At 48.7% G+C, this 16,713-nt stretch overlaps 1 protein-coding gene and 1 long non-coding RNA gene across 4 annotated transcripts in view; one reads left to right on the forward strand and one right to left on the reverse strand.

Annotated features, from left to right (window-relative positions):
* The window catches only part of NR6A1 (nuclear receptor subfamily 6 group A member 1), a 71,061-nt gene that overhangs the window by 34,319 nt on the left and 20,029 nt on the right, over nt 1-16,713 (reverse strand). The window lies entirely within an intron of this gene.
* Nucleotides 6,829-16,200, forward strand: LOC110477675 (uncharacterized). Its single transcript, XR_002466621.3, has 2 exons — nt 6,829-6,953; nt 15,530-16,200. It is a non-coding gene; the product is annotated as an uncharacterized LOC110477675 (long non-coding RNA).

Here is a 16,713-nt window from a genome sequence, read left to right on the forward strand (position 1 = left end):
ACACTTCTCAGAACAGTATGTAGATATAAATTTGCCAGTATTTCTTTATCCTGAGAAGCCCAGAACCAGCTTCTCCTCTGAAAGCATTCAATATCCAACAGAATACAGTCCATTATCCTCTGGCAATGTCTACTATTGCAATCTGTGTCCAGCTAATGTATTTTCGGGATGTCAGGGCCCGTGCCTGTCAGTGCAAGAGCTGTGCCTTGAGCCAGGAGCTTGGTGCCCTCCTCAGGGCCTTCCCCCCAGCTCCAGACAAGCCTCTGGAAGGCAGAGACCAGAGCAGAGGGGTTTGGTGGCAGGACTGTGGATTCCATTGGAGTCCCTGGATGAAAAGCTGACCTTCAGGCAGAGCAGGAGGGGCTCTCCCAGCCAAACCTGACCCCAGGGAGCAGCTGAGCAATCCCCCACCCCACAAGAGACCAGGCTTTACCTGACCAGAGGAATTACCTCTTTAAAAGGCTCTGAAGGCCAGGGACAGATAAGAGAGAAAACAGAGGAGATAAAGCAGCTGGCAACAAGGGAGCAAGACTGATTGGGATGAGGTGTAGATAGCCAGGCTTTCCTAAATCCCTGGTACTTGAGCACTACCGTGGTACAGAACAGCAGGAAAACAGAGGTTGGAGGCTGCCTGTAATTACAACTGTGTTTAGCTAAGTGTATTTCCTGTGGAGCTCACAGAGCACGGCTGCACTCGAAGCTGGTGTGTTGGTATCAGCCATCCTTTGTCCCTAAAGAGGTAAATTATACCTCTCATTTGTATATAAAGTTCAATAGCTGCTAATGGCTCTGCTTGAGCTGCAGACAGAGCTGTGGACTGCCATCTCCAGGAGTCAATTCCTACGAAGGGCTAGTACGTTGAGAGATTTTACAAAGAGGGAGAGATCAGCGGCCCAGAGACGGGGAGAAGAGAAAACAAGCCGGGGAGGGATGTGCAGGGGCAGCCTGGCGAGGCCTGGCCGGGGTCCCGCTCGGTGGGACGGGACCTGCCAGCCCCGGGGCCGTGCCTGCGAGTGGCAGCCCTGGCCATCAGTAAGAGCCGCTCCAACCCAAGCGGTGACCCGGCTCCTGCTGTTCCGGCGCTGTGCGGGCGGCAGCGCCCGGCAGGAGCAGGGATGCGCCCTGATAGCCACCACTGGGATGGAGATAGCGCAGGAGTGCGGGGAGCGGGAGCGATGCGTGACCGCATCCCGCGGAGATGGAGCAGAGCTCCCCCGGAGCACCGGCAAGGGTTAACGGGGCAGGTGCCGAGCACAGGGCGGCACGCAGGGCCACGCGTGCACACCACGATCTAATTAACAGCGAAAATGCCAAACGCTGCGGATGAACTGCTGCTCCCGAGCAGACCTATGTGTTACCCGCTTTAGGCACGGCCCGGTTCACGCGTGTGCAGTGTTCTCGGCAAACACCGCCCGCGGTGCGGGAGCGATCCCGCGAGTGGGGATGCGACAGGAGTCGCTGGTTCTGCCGGAATGTCTCTGGGAGCCGCAGACCGCAGAGATCCCCGCCGGCCCGGCCCGGCCCGGACCCAGATTCCCGCAGGTTTCTGCACTCGACAGAGCTCCGCGTGGCACGGATGGCACGGGTGGCACTGCCAGCCCAGGCAGCCCCCCGCCGCTCCCAGTGGATGTGCCAGCCTTCACACGCAGGCACACGCAAGCACGGCGCTGCACACAAGTGTAAGCAAACACGGGAAGAGAAGGGATTGGAGCAACAGCAAAAATCCTGTTCTCGTTCACAGAATATTCCTCGGAAGTGGCTACAGGGCTGTGAGAGTGGCTAAGTGAATATCCATCCCTTGGATCCTCCCTGGGAGAATCCCTGCACTTCCATTCTGGTCAAAGCTCTTCTAAAGAGACTTTGCTCGTTTCTGGCTGGTCTGAGCACTCCTGTTGCCCTGAACCATTCCTGCCCTTTCACTTCCACCAAAAGGAATCCTATTTATTGAGCCACCCAGAAGATTACAATTCCTTCATTACTCCCAGCCAAAGCTCTGATGCTGTGAGGAAATGCATTTTCCCACCCCAAGCCCCACACCCCTCATGTACTGTCCTATTTCCTACTCCCTCAGTCCCTATGGAATTACAGTGTATTGACTGCAGATATGCTAGCAGTTCTGATGTCATCTCCAGGCTTTTTATTTTTAATTTTTTTTTCCTAGGTGAAGCATCTTTATTTCCTCTGATCTGAAATTTTGTGCTGAAACTATAACAAGCCAAAAATCTCTTCAATGGGAAATTTCACAAACGGAGGATTATGACTTCAGCTCCAGAATAAGCAGCAGGAGCAGATGGAACTCTTCAGAAACAATGATTCCATTTTCATGCAAATTTCCTTAGTAGTTAAAAAAAGACGACGAAGAAAAAAAACCACCAAGATATCAGAATGGTCTCTAAATGGAAGATTTTTGAATGATGCTAAAAGCAAAGGGCTGGTAGCTCTCCAGAGTCTCAAGCATTTTAGCGGCAGCCAGGGTGAAAAAAACCGTGACAAACTAAACCCAGACTCCATCCCCACTCAGAGTCAGGATAAGGGAAAGGGAAAATGGAGCGCATGTGTATTTTAGTTTTTATGATTTTCAACGTCCTCGGCTTTGTGCTAATGCACACTTCAGAGCTAATTCTTATGCTTTTTAGGAGCACAGGCTTCATTCATGAAGCAGCATGACAAAAATTCTTTATCCACTTGATGGCTACAGAAGGTGACAGGCACCGAGAAGCAGCCAGCCACGGGGACCCTGTCAGAGCTAACCTGCAGCGCTCCTGCTCGGAGGACAGTGCTCCCCTGATTGCAGGAACACGGGCATACATATTTCATAGCCCAAGTGTGGAAACCGAGCCAACCCTTTTGTTGTTAATACTGGCAGCAAACCCCAACAAACAAATAATGCGCAGAGTTAGCAGACCCTGTTTCTGGCTCTTCTGCTGACTTGTTACTCAGTTTTGATCTTGTGCCTTCATTTCCCCCTTGTGTTTGCTTCCCAAGTGAGAGAACTCGAGCTGCTCCCTCACTCTCAGCGTGGTGAGGACAAGTGGCTTTGCCCAGCAGAGCGTGACTGTGCCACGCCGTGGTGCCAGCCACCGTCCTGTGCTGCACAGGGCACACATGCTCTCGGTCATAAACGCAGTAATTCGGAAGGCCCGGGAGTTCCACTTTCACAGCCACTCTTTTACGCTGAGGTTTCCAAGCCAGGAGGAAATGGCATGCACAGAGGAGCGGGAATGCAGCACCCAGGGCTGCGTGTCAGGGGGATGTCCTGAGCAGAGCTGCAGCCACCTCCAAATCCCCGCGTCCCTCCTGCCACAGCTGCTCCCTGATGCCGCTCCTGATGCTTTGCAGTGAGGCTCCATAAATGCCTATCAGTTCCATCAAACAATTTCTATCTCACTCAGTTTCACATTGATTTTTAAAATTAATTTTATTGTTCCTTCTTCATGCAAAAGGGGTACAAATTTGGCTTCAAATAAGGCTGCCAAGAGTAAAGGCCTCTGAGCCATGTGTTCAATACCAAGAATACTTCTGTCTAATCCCATTCTACCTACACTTATCCCTTTCATCATGTCACTGGCTGAATCTTTTCACTTTGAATTTGCTCTCAAGCTGAATCTCTTTCCTTCCTCATCAAGTTAGATGGATTTAAGCAATGACAGCTACCAAAAGGACAGAGCACATACAAAATAACTCCAAAAACGGACTCAACAAGGTTTATTTTCAATCTCTTCCCTTACTTACTTCTTAGCAGAAAGATGTAAAGAAACAATTTCCTCACTTAATCCCTCCTTGACCCAAATTAATTTTTTCTAAACTATTTTCTTAAATAATTTCCTTATAGTCTTGCCTGAATGAACTTGACAATAGCCACATCTCAATCTCTAAAGGAAAGTAAGAGAACAGAAATAAAAAGATAACTTAGCTGGTCTGACCAGCATAGTGCTGCACATTGGGGTGGTGGAAGAGGAGAGGTTCAGATTAACACTATGGATTTCTCTTTATTTCTCAATAAAGATGACACAGGAGAGAAAAAAGACACATATCCTTTAAGCCCCCCTTCTTCAGTTGCTGGTCTTTGCAGTATGAAGAGAAATGAGACCCATCTGCCCTGGGTCTGTCTGGATCAGCACATTGGATCTGACCAAACTCATGGGAAGTCTTCCTTCTTCCCTTCCCTGTCTTGTCACAGCCTTTCTCCAGGATGAGAACTGCCAGAAAGACTCAAGGATAATTGGGGGAAACAGAAGGGAGCACCAGCATTGCCTCTCCTTTAGAGATCAATGCCTCAATGGATCTTCATCGCTTTTTCATTTTGACTTGGGTAAATTTTAAGCAGCAAAATGCAACACGAAGTTGATGACAACACCGTAAAACGTCTGAAAGGCTGAAAACTGGGTCAGACCCCCCTCCTGCCCCCAGCCCCATCAGCACTGACAGGGTCCTGCAGGGCCCGGCTCGGCTTGGAGGAGCAGCCACAGCGCAGCGGCCTCGGCTGCAGTGCCCTTGCCTGGGGATCTCGCTCTCCACGGCTGTGCCAGCAGTTCCCTTCCCAATGGGAAATGATGTTTTCCATGGACTTAGTGAAACACGGTTCTAATTTAGCAATGGCCATGTTCATCCTACTGAGCAGGACTGAGTGTTTTGAGAATGAGAGCAAAATAATTAGGACGAGCCTGAAAATATTCAAGTGACTCAAACATTTGAAGATCACCTCTGATGTGGGGACAGAAGAAGGCACCTGGAGATTGGCATGTGGTTGTGCTTATACACTGTGCCAAAACCCTGTTCCCTTTTCCAAACCCTAACATTTCATATTTGAGGACTGCTACAGCATTTCTGCTAATCTTAGAATTGGTTCCATAGCTGTTCAGCAACCTTGTAAAGCCCATATTACCCTCAAAAACAATCTTATGGATTCATTTTTATTTTTCATAAATATGATCAAAGATACCATGTGTTTTTCAATCAGAAGCCCACTGTTACCTCAGCAAGCACCAAAATATATATTTTTAACAACTGGATCAACTATGTTTCAGGAGTGTAACTAAAGGACTCAAGAAATGAAAGACAGTTCTCAAAAGAGGAGGCAGATAGGAAGCTGTCTGGGAGCTGGAGAAGTTACTACAACGGTGATTGTGGGCAGAATGGACAGCAGATAGGAGTTATCTCCTTCACACTCATGCCAGGGAGGTGGGAACCTCTTCATCCACATCAATAGCAGCTGCGTGACAGTGATACAAGCCTGGGTCAACATTAAAGCAGCATGTCAAGCTTTTTTTTTTCCCTTTTTCTTTCCAAATCGCTTCCTTTTGGATGAGTTCCATGTAACTGTCATTTGTTTCCTCATTCCATTTTGATTTTCCATTTATGCATTCATCCAGCCCTTGAGGGGGAATTCTACAGAAATCCGTGTCAAGAATGCCCACAAGGGCCCTCTGACCCACCCCTCCCACTGCTCCGTGTCCCTGCTAATGACATCATGGCACAGCTGAAAAACTCAACAAACTGGACCAGCAAAGGGCAGGAGCTGCATTGCCACTGCGGCTCCTTCCCTTCATCCCTCACCTGCATCCCTCACCCTGTCCCAGGGTGCTGGGGCTGCCAGAGCATCAGAGCACAGGGACCCACAACCAGCAGTGGTTCCTGCAGTGGTTACTGAAGGCATTTCAACAGCAGCAAAAGACAGAGAGAGAACAGCCGTGCAGTGTCAGAGAATGAGAACCTGTCCTGCAGGACAGGATCCTCGGTCAGAAGGGAGCTCAGGAGTCACCCGGTCCAAACTCCCTCCAAGGAGGGTGTCCAAGGCTTTGGACTCCCCTCCCAAAATGTACTCAGAGAAAACGTCAGTGACTGAAAAAAACCAGAGAATAAAAGGCTAAGAAACCTGGAAGAGAATGAGAAAATACAACACAGACATTGATTTCTCCGCACTGCTCAGCACTGGGTTCCCTCTGAAAACACTTTACAGAAACAAAGTTAGTGCATATTAGTGCACTTCCAGAGACAGCCCAGTGCCTGGTTTCACTGCCCCAGCACGGGGAAAGGATGCAGACCAGTGGTGGGAGCAGCTCTGAGTTTTGTCAGTGTCAAACCACCGAAACTACAAGGTAGTGCGGTTCATTCATCATCAGGTGGTCTCATTGAGAACGTGCTTTAAAGTGCTCTATTCTGTCCTGCCATAGAAACGGCAGCGGTTGTTCTCCGTGTGCTGGAGAACGGAAAGGACACCAGCACGAGTGGGAATCTCCTCGGCGCTGCGCGTGGGTCAGGGCCACGCCGCCGAAGGGGGCGGAGGGGCTGTCCCGCGGCTCGGGGGGACAACCCGAGCCCTTCCCGGAGCCCACGGCGCTCCTTGAGGCGCTGCGGCCGCTCCGCGGCGCCTCGGAGCGCGGACCCGCAGCGGCCTCGCGCTGCCGCCCGGCTCTGCCCGTGACCCAGTTTCCCAGTGGCCCAGAACGCCCGGGGATAACCGGGGCGGGGGCTCGGGGGCCGGCGGAGCAGGCCCGGGCTCCGTCCGGCGGGGCCGCCGGCAGCCCCGCGGCGGGCCGGGCCCGCGGAGCCGCCGGGGGCGGGGGCGGCGGCCGCGGGCAGGTGCGGGCCGGGCCCGCCCGGCACCCAAACAAGCGCGGCCCCGCGGCCGCCGCCGGGGCGGGACGGCCCCTCCGGGCCGCGGGCGCGGCCCAATCGCCGCCCGGCCCCGCGCCGCCGCAGCCAATGGGCGCGGCGGCGGCGCGCACGTGACGGCGCGCGCGGCCGCCCGTCAGCGGGCGCTATAAAAGCGGGGCGGGGGCGCGGGCGGCGGCGGCCGCGGGGGCTCGGCGGGTCCGGCCGCCGGTCGCGCCCCGCCCGCGCCGCGCCGGGGCCGCCGGTTCCGCGCCGGCAGCCGCCGGGCCGCCCGCGCCGCCGCCAACTTTGGGGACAGCGAGCCCAGCGCGGAGCCGAACCCGGGAGCGCCCCGCCAGGTAAGGCGTTAATCCGAGTCCCGGCGGGCCGGGGGGAGCCGCCTGGGGGGCGGGGGTCGCGCTGCGCCCCGACCTGCCGCCGGTTGGTTTTTTTTTTTGTTATTATTTACATTTTATTTTTCCAGTCTCATTTCTGCACGTGCTCCTTTGTTCTCCAACAGAAGCGCTTTTTTTTTTTTTTTTTCATATATGTGTGTATATATCTATATCCGTTAATGTAACGCAGCTGGAGCAGCCGCTCCCCGCCGGTGCCGGGGAGGGGGGAGCGGGCGGCAGCTCCCCCTTGCCCCCCCGTCCCCGCTTTATTCCCTCCTCCCCCGAAGAAGAAGGAGAAAGTCGAGCGATTCCGCGGCGCTGGAAGTTGCTCGCGGGTCCGGGTCGGTAACCAGACACGCGTGTCGCCCGAGGGCTGGCGGGGAGGAACTGAGCCAGACGGGGACACAAAGGAGGGGGGCAGCCCCAGACACGCCGTCCCCGCCCCGCGGCGGCAGCGCCCGGCACCGCCGGGACCCGGGCGGGGACGGCCAGCGGGGAGAGGATGCCCCCGGTCCCGCTTTTGTCTGGCTCCGGTGGCACCTGCGGGGGCGAGCGCTCGGCCGCCCCGCCCGCGGACCGTGTCGCGACCGGCGACGGATTAGCGGCGGTGGCGGCCGGAGAGGGCTGAGACGGCCCCGCTCTCGGCGGTTTGGTTCTGTGGCCGTGCGGGGCTCGGTTCCATAAGCCTCATGTTAATTAACAAAATCATTAAAAATACAAGAGCTGCAATAAAATGAGCCCCGATGTGCGGTATTCCACCAATTCTTGCTTCATCACACGCGGCGTTTTTATCGTAACTTGCTCTAAAAGAAATTTAACATATTTGCTCCCGTACTGTCGACAGTGATTAGCTGTGCCAATTGCAATGAACTCAATACAATATCTAAAAGAAATTCGATGTATTTGCTCCCCCAAACCATCTGCAGTGATTTACTGTGACGATTGCAATGGGCTGTGTATACGATATCTAAAAGAAATTTAACTTCTTTTCCCCCCGCAATCCTCTGCAGTGGTGCTTGGGCTTCTGTGCATGATAAAAGATGTTCATAATTCACTAAATATCTGGTGTTTTCTAAAAAAATAATTTTCATAAACTTTTCCTATCATTTCCTCAGCAAAAACAACCCATTATGAAAGCTCTAAGTAGAATTCTTCCACAAGTTTAGCAAGTTGAGAAGGGGATGATTTACCCTCCTTGTTTTGTTCAGGAATGCGAGATAGCATATTTTAAAAGTTAATAAGTATTAAAAGCCACGAGGAGCATCAAAAGTGTCTTTCCAAGCGGCACGCTCGCCGCGGCGCAGGGCAGCCGGCGCAGCGCCTGCAGCTCCACGCAGAGCAGAGGTTATTCACATGGCTGTTCGAGAAACTCCATTCATATCTCTGACTACCTGGATTTGAATAGAAACCAGACAGCAATTCTTTGGTCCCAGCCACTATTCGCCCCGCTGGACAATAGAGATTTGTTAGCACACAGGCACAAGCCCTGGGACACAAAGCTGGAGGCAGCAGAGATAGGGGCTTCACTGCACAGGAAATTACAGCTTTTGATGCACTGTTGGCAGGTCTGTCGGTTCAGAACAGCAACATGCCTGTGCCATGTTTAAGAGCTCCTGACTGCCATTTTTAACCACCTAGAATGTCATAAAAGCTTTATTGTCGCAGTACATAAAATCATGAAGTCCATATGGTTACTTTTCAGCTGCCCTGGGTCTGGAAGGCAGAAGCATGATCTGGCTGGAGATTTTAATTTGGGGGGGGGGGCATGGGGGAGAATTAGAATTTGAGAACAAAAAAACCTCATAGTGTTTATAAAAGCAGAGATTTGTTACCGAGGCAGCTGATGTCCAGCCTGAGATGGGGTGGTGTTCTAATGGACTTGGTTTAGCACTGGCTGTAAGGGGATGTGGCTGGGCAGTTTTTTCATCTTAAAAGGTCCAGTAGATTTACTCCATGCAGCTCCAGTACCAGCTGTGGAGAACATTGTTCAGTTGTGTCAACTTGGCAAACACAAAAATAAATAAGAAAAACCAAACCGCTCAATGTCTGGTACCTCCCATTTCCCCTACTTTCCCCCCAGTCTGGAGTTAAAATGAGAACTGCTCAGAGACTGGGCTTTAATCTGCTGATTGGAGCCAATGAGCAGAAATTATCGAGATTAGAAAACCAACCAGTGGGTTTTATTAGCTGAGAAGCCAGCCCCTCGCTGTGCGCGGCGCCGCGCGCCGGGCTCGGGGCAGTCCTCGCCCAAAGAGCAGGAGGCTTGGGGCTGGCCCTCCTTTCTTTCTGTATTTTTCCATAAATCTTACCTCCCCTACCACCTTAGAGCCAGATGAAATACCCGGTCCAGCAGGCTTTTGGAGTGTTAACATTCTGCCAGGCACACAGCTCTCTAGGTGTGAGCCTTGCTGCGACTGAGATGACTTGGCTCTTCTTCACCCAGGAAAAACAATGAAAGTGAGAGCTGTGTGTTGCAGTTGGGAAGTGTGTGTGTTTGTTGTGAGCTGCAGCCATGCCATGCATCCTGAAATGCAGAAACAAACCTTGGGCTGTTTGCTGCCGTTGAGCGTGTTTTTGTCAACACAATCCTGGTGAGCTTAGGAAAAGGGGAGAAAAGTAAGGTCCATATTCCAGGGAGACACCTGGGAAGAGCAGTGCTAAGGCCCTGCACCAGCCCATGAGGCAGATGATGGACTTGCTTCCACTGGTCCTTTGAGCAAAGAAGGGCAAAAAAAGGCTGGATGGCTAAAAGAACACACTTGGAAAAAAGGTGCTTCTTGTACGACTAACAAGTGCTTGTACATGTGAGGGGCCAGCTCATAGAATTTTCAGCTGCTATTTCAGAACATTAAAAAATATAAATGTGAATGTAAATACTTTTCACAAGAGTTAGTTTTGTCAAAGTAATTATATAACTTCCTTGAATTCTCTTCCTTATAGAGTACAATGGCATGGGTGTATTACTTCTCAGTACAATTTAGCTTGATTGTAATCTAGGCCAATCACCTATTTTGATTTTTTTTTCTTGCTGGTACTGACAAACCCAGAAGGACCTACCCAAAACAGGTCTTTGAACAAAAAATATTATTTTAAATAAATGTTAAGGATATTGATGGCTCTATCTACAACACGCTTTTACATGAAATTCCATTGTATTCTTAAAATGCAGCAACCTTTTATCTTCCCTGTAAGACTGCTAATACTTAATATTCATCCAGATGCTAATGTTAAAATCTACCCCTTGAAAGTGCTGTCTAAAAAAAAAAATGTGATGAAAAGTTAAATTCAGTCCTTGCAATTGGGTCATAAGATTTTGAGTACCTGTTAAGCACATAGTTCTGAATGGAAACCAGACCATTGCAGGTAGGCAAGAAGCCCTTCAGCTTAATCAAAACAGCCATAAGGGGAATGTCTGGGCATAACCCACCCCCAACAACATCCCCAGACTCAGCCTGGACATGGCAATAATCCCATCAGGCACACAAGAAAAGGATGCTGATGGCTCTTCTCATGTGGTCAGGGTTTATTTAAACTGCACATAGAAATAACAGATAATTCCAAAGTCAGTTCTAAGAAGTCCAGTTACAACTATTCCAAGGGAAAGCTTATAAAGCCTAAAGCACTGTCACAACCACTAACAGCCTTGGAAGTTGCAGCAGATGCAGAAGACCAGCATGTACATAACCCAGCCATTAATAGATGGTATTGCATTACAGGGTTGGTTGCCAATAAAAATGTGTCAGGTATGCCGAGATCTCACAATACACTTGGCAATTTAACAAAAAATGTGGAATCCTAAGAATTTCATTTTATCTTAATAATAGCCAGCAGATGTAATAGTTTCAGACCCTCAGTGTTGATTAACAGTGCTCAACAGTTTCAAATGTTAAGAACTCAAAAGATAACAATTGGGTGTTTTGATATAAGGATAACGTGGAAGCATGTGTTTCCCTAAGAAGCACCATGGACATACAGACGGATGACATCACCTTTTCAAACAGACTTCAGTCATTCCTCCCTCCCTGTTCTGCCTGAGAGCTGCTCAAACCATCTGCAGCTGCCCTGCACCATAACACAAAGAAATGAACCCCACAGCCAGCAGTGACCTGGGTAAAACTGCACATTTCTGAGTGCTGCATCTCAAACCCAGGAACTCTCCTGCATTAGCAGTTAATAATTGTGTGGGAATGAATATTGCAGGAAGCCTGGGAATGGGGATTCAACTTTGGGATCCCGCTCAATTTGGGTTTGCAGTGCCACGCTGCCCAGCCCTGCCGTTAAGCCGTGCTTCCCTGGGAAAGGCCAGGCTGTGTGGGATGGGATGCCCAGCATGTGGAGCATTAAGGTGTCCCCTCACGGGCAGTGCCCTCAGCTCAGAGCTGCCCCAACACGCAGGGGACAGGGGCTGTGTGCTCTGGGGTGGCTCCAGCCCAGGCAGGGAGAGCCCAGCAGTGGCACAGGCACTGCTGATGCAGGGCAGGCACACTGGAACGCAGTGAGTCCAGAAAGCCATCAATCCCCAAAATTCTATCAATACATTTACAGATTCTCAATTTGGTAACCACATCAGTTTATAGTTCTCTTGGAAAATACCTTGCCATATGAGTATTCAAGGCTTTCCTACTTCACTTTTTCCAAGCTTTAAGCACACATTACTTGAGCATTAGAGCACACATCCATCCTTCTGTTCCCATGTGCAAGTGCCTCTGTAAATAGTGCTACATCCTGAGTCTGGTGTCATAAACAAAAAGGATTCATCTGGTCTATGAGCAGAAGTGGTCAGGGTTTCACCAGGCACTGCAATTCCCAGTCTCCCGTATTTACTTCCATTTCCAGCTGCACGCACGCCAGTGCCCTGGAGTGGCAGCAGCTCCATTTACATAAGCAGGGCTGGTACCCCGGGGGCTGATGCTGGAGCTGAGCCCCCCAGTGCAGGCAAGGAGAGAGCTCTCACCTCTCTGAGAACGCTGCTGCTCCCTGGGGAGCCTGGGGGAGCCCACCAGGGCAGCCACGCTACAGAGGGTGGTTGTGCACGGATAGAAAACCCTGCCCTGCAACTGCCTGTGCTGAATGGCTCTTCTCACTCAGATTTATCTCTTTAGGTAGAGCCTCAAATTCCGACTATTAAGATGATCAACACGTTTGCAGACAAGGTTCACATTAAAAAGGTCCTAGTTACGAAACAGAATACATTCAAGTTTGCCATATATTATTTTCTGCTAAAGATTTAAATATCATGTGGCTTTAGCTTTCTTTCTGTTCACTGAATATCAAGGTCAATTAGGAATGATGTCTGGCTAGTACTCTCAGAGCAGATTAGACAGTTGCATCAAAAACTAGGACCATGTATAGGTCATCTGTTACTGTGACCTAGATTTCTGAGAATCTGTTCAATTTGTTTTATTGAAAATGTGATCTTTCTCAGTTCTGTTTCTCATAGCAAACCTTTCTGTAATAGCAAAAAATAGCTTTATTAGATACTTAGAGACATTGCTTACTACTTCTGCTAAGACACAAAGAAAATCAAATCCATGCAGCAGACCTGTGCCTGTCATCCATTTAATTTTAAAATAACTTAAGGTTCTGAAAGGCTTATGCCTTATAATCTAAAGCATTTGGTCCACATGCCAAATACTAAGCAGTCTGAAATACATAATAGCTTAGCTCCAGCTTTGTTTGCCCTATTTAATTCATTTTTTGCCTTCAGTAATCAGTGTGTGGATGCAATATTTCTGCAGTCTGCTTTGGAAGAGAAGGAAGTATTGAAATATTTGAGTGAGGCTGTTTTGTCTGTACCTGCGAGTGCTTTGTGGTGCCCTGGGAGGAGAGTTGGTGTGGATTGCCCAGATCCAGACGTCCCTCCCAACCCCGCCTGCTTACTGAGGATAAGGACGGGGCTGTCTGAATCCTGACACTTTACAGTGCATCCACCTATGCTTGCTGGGTCGTCATTCTGAAACCACATAAAAGCAGATTTCCATTTGGAACATTTTAGCCAAATTTCCTCTCCTCTCACAGCTCTTAATTGTTCCGGTAGAAATCAATTACTAGAACAGAGACCATGCAAACCCCGCTGTTGGTGGTGTAAGTACAGGCGGGAGGGAAGACAAGAAGGTGCATCTTAAAATGTTAGAAACCATTTTCTAAACACCAATGAGTTCAGTGTAAAAGAAAAACTATAAAAATCTTGAAGTGATTGCAGAACTCGCAATCCAAAGACCACCAACCAAATTCGAGCAGTACCGTCATCATCAGTCTCTGTGGCTTTATCGTGCTGGGGTACAGAGCACATCTGGAGCTCTTGTGCTCTCATCACACCCCAGAACAAAGTGTCATACTCTCAGGCGACAGGAGAAAGGGCACCAGAAAAGAAAATATGCCAATAGGTTGAGATTCACAAATGAAAATCTCTCAAATACATCCCTCCCTCCCTCATACATCGATCTTAGGAAATCTGTTCCCATTTTTTTCAAAATTCTAAAGCCGGTTCTACCAACTCATCTGAATTTTATACTACTTTCATATTCAAACTTTTATGTGCATCTCACAGCACACTGGGACCAATTTATTTTATAGGCAAGATAAAACCCTGCAATATTTGGTGACGTTATCCAAAGATCATTCTTCTAAATGAACATAAGTACATTTTCTCCTTTTTGTTTCACATGATGGCTGCATTTAAATAGGCTAAATGTATAATTCAGAGAAGAATGGCAGAGTCCTGCCCACCTGGGGGTCATATCCACATCCATCCAATATTTAAAAGCACGCAAAAGCAAAGAAATTAAATATATAAGAGACGGGGGAGGAAGTCTTTCTTCCAACGGAATATTTGCCTGGTAACCAGATAGAAGAGACTGCCTCTTTTTTTACCCCCAAATCACAGTTAGTTGTTCTACAAGTCTTTGAAGACACTTCTATTTTAAATGTTAACACCTGAAGGAGTGGTTCAAGATGTGCTGCTCTGGCTGAGCCACGCACAGTGGGAGGAAAGTCTCACAGAAACACAGCTGAAGCTCTGAAGCCAACACTGCACGTTCAGACCATGTGCAAACAAGGCTGAATGATTTTGGTGTGAGAATGGGAAAAAGGAGCAAGGAAACCCAGTGGAAATCCATCCGTGGGGTGGATGGGACCGTGCTTAGGATGTGATGTTTCCCTGTCAGCTTGGAGCACGTCCATCAGGCCTTGTGGTACCTGCTGGAGCTGACAGGGAATGACCACGGCCAGAAGATGGGAGCAGGACCTTGCAGAGGTTCAGTGAGATTGGGGCATTTCTGTGTGGCACCCGAGCTCAAGGAGGACACTCCTCAGGGAAAGAATAGCAGCTTCCAACTAAGCCAGATGTTGGCAAGAGATAGGAAATCTCATAACCTTTGTGAGAAGGATGGTGAGAAAGCCATGTAAGGATTCATTTTCCTGCTCATTACAATGTCATCATAATGTCATTTTCTTTGCTTCAATTATATGCAGTTACTGGAAGTAAAATCTTTATAGCAGTGAGTGTGTAGTGAAATGGAGTCTTACAAGGTGGCAGCATAAAACCCGGAGGTGCCACACCACCAAAACTGAGCCAAAAAGTGAGATTGTACAGGTATTTCTTTTGAGAAGAACTTCAAATCTTGAAGTCTATCAGATGACAACTGCTGGACTATAAAGATGAAAACCAGGAACATATTATCTTCAAAGGGACAGTTATCAACGAATCACGAGGAGACATTATGATTATGCAAAGCAAATCCTCCATTTGATCCCTCTCCATCCATACTGCTTCCCAAGCAGATAACCTAAGCTTTATCTACATGGAATTGCTAATATTCCAAACAGGGAATCAAATATAGAAGTCCCAATTAGCATATTTTTTAAAAATCTGTATTTTTATAGTGTTGTGTATGATCAGTGTGTGCACAGGGACACATGGCAGCAGTTCCATGGGGGTCATGTCCCTGGTCTGAAGTCACAAGAAGCTATCTCAACAAAACAGACCTCAGATTTCACTCTCAATTACTTTGAACCATACTTTGCCCATTACAAGTGTAGGTTCTGGGCATGAATTCAGTATCTCACATGGGAAAAATAAAGTGATTGCTGTGAAACTCATCCAGGGGCAGGCATCCTGCTGGGGTGAGCCCACCCAATGGGCTACCCCACCAAAGCCAGAGACCTTCACTCCAAACCCAGGATTCTCTGGCATTATCCAGCTACGTTATCCACCCAGAAATAATGACAAGGAAACCTCAGCTGGACTTGTGGGACCAGCAGGAGAGCCAGTGGTGCTTCTGCCCTCCCTGCCCTGGCAAAGACCAGCAAGTGCAGCTCCTTCCAACCTCAGCACAACAAGGCAATTCTCTACAACATGGGAACTAATTTTTGTGAAATCAGTCTGATGATGCTGCCAGCAATTTCTAAATAGCTAAAAGGTAGAAAACAATCTTGGTAACAGAATCATCTGCAGTTAGGATCGTCTCTCTGCTTCCCCAAACAGGCACAGGAACTATGCCTGAATTCACAGCTAATGGGAAATCTTTTGATCTTCACAGACACAAAGCTGCCAGCCAAGAAGAGCAGTCAGCACAGGACCTTCTGAAGAAGCACTTATCCTAAATTCGCCACCACAATAAATGTAACACATCCTGGGTGTGGAGCAGCACAGTCCTCAGTGATGAAGACCTGTGAGCATGTTTAATACAGCAGAAAAGACAACGTTATTTATATCTCACAAAGCTGCTTACCCAGCATTAGATGTGCCTGGCTGTAGCACAACTGCAGGAATCCATCAGGAGGACACCTGAGATTCCTCTCCATTAAAAGTGATGGATCTAACACAGCCAACCATCTTCATGGCAACAAATGTTATCTTAAAAGACGGGAGATAAAAGTTCACAGGGAAGCTGTGCAAATTCATGAAAAGAAAAATGCATTCCTGGTGACTGAACGCACAGAAGTCTGTCTCCAGAAGTCTGTGTGTGCTGAAAAATGTCTGGAAGACAGGAGATGATTAGCAGGAAATATGCAAGCTTCTCCTCCTTGAATCGTTCTCCAAACATCCATTAGCCACTGGTTTGATTTTATTTTAAGAGTCAGAACTGCTTTATTGATTACAGCCAACAGCTGCAATTCAGTAGTGGTCCCAGACAAACAAAGTAGTTCTTTCCTAACAAAGACAATTTCTGACATTCTGTGAAAGGAGATGACAACACCATTACTGAGACATTCTGGGCTGAGGTCATTTTGTTCCAGTCCAGGTATAAGCAATTCATAAATGGAGCTCCCTCCAAACCCATCCCTCTTGTCTGCTCACAACAACATCCCTGCCACCAGCCTTGGGCTGCTGGAAGCTCTTACAGTGCTGAAGAAGCTCCTGGTCCCCTCCCCAGCCTGCCTGGGTGGGACTGTGCCCAGTCCTTGGGGAGATGTGGTGTGGGGGAGGCAGGGCTGGAGACAGGATAGCGAACTGGGCTCTAATCCAGGCAATTATTCCTGTCTGAGTAGGTCAGCAAGGAAGCCCCTGCCCATGGTTGTGTCTTCCAGCCCCCCCAGCAAGCAAATTTGACAACAATTTCCTTTAGGAGGTCACAGAAGATGAAGAGTTTGACTCTGAGAGCTTGTGTGTTTGTTTTAGAAACACAAAACGAGTTTCACTTAAAAAATACATCTATTTCACCATTTTGATAGCTCAGAAACAGTTTGGTGAAGCACCTAAAAAAACACAGGGCATCATATT

This window comes from Lonchura striata, chromosome 17, assembly GCF_050655825.1.
Source record: "Lonchura striata isolate lonStrDom1 chromosome 17, ASM5065582v1, whole genome shotgun sequence".
NCBI classification, from domain to species: Eukaryota; Metazoa; Chordata; class Aves; order Passeriformes; family Estrildidae; genus Lonchura; species Lonchura striata.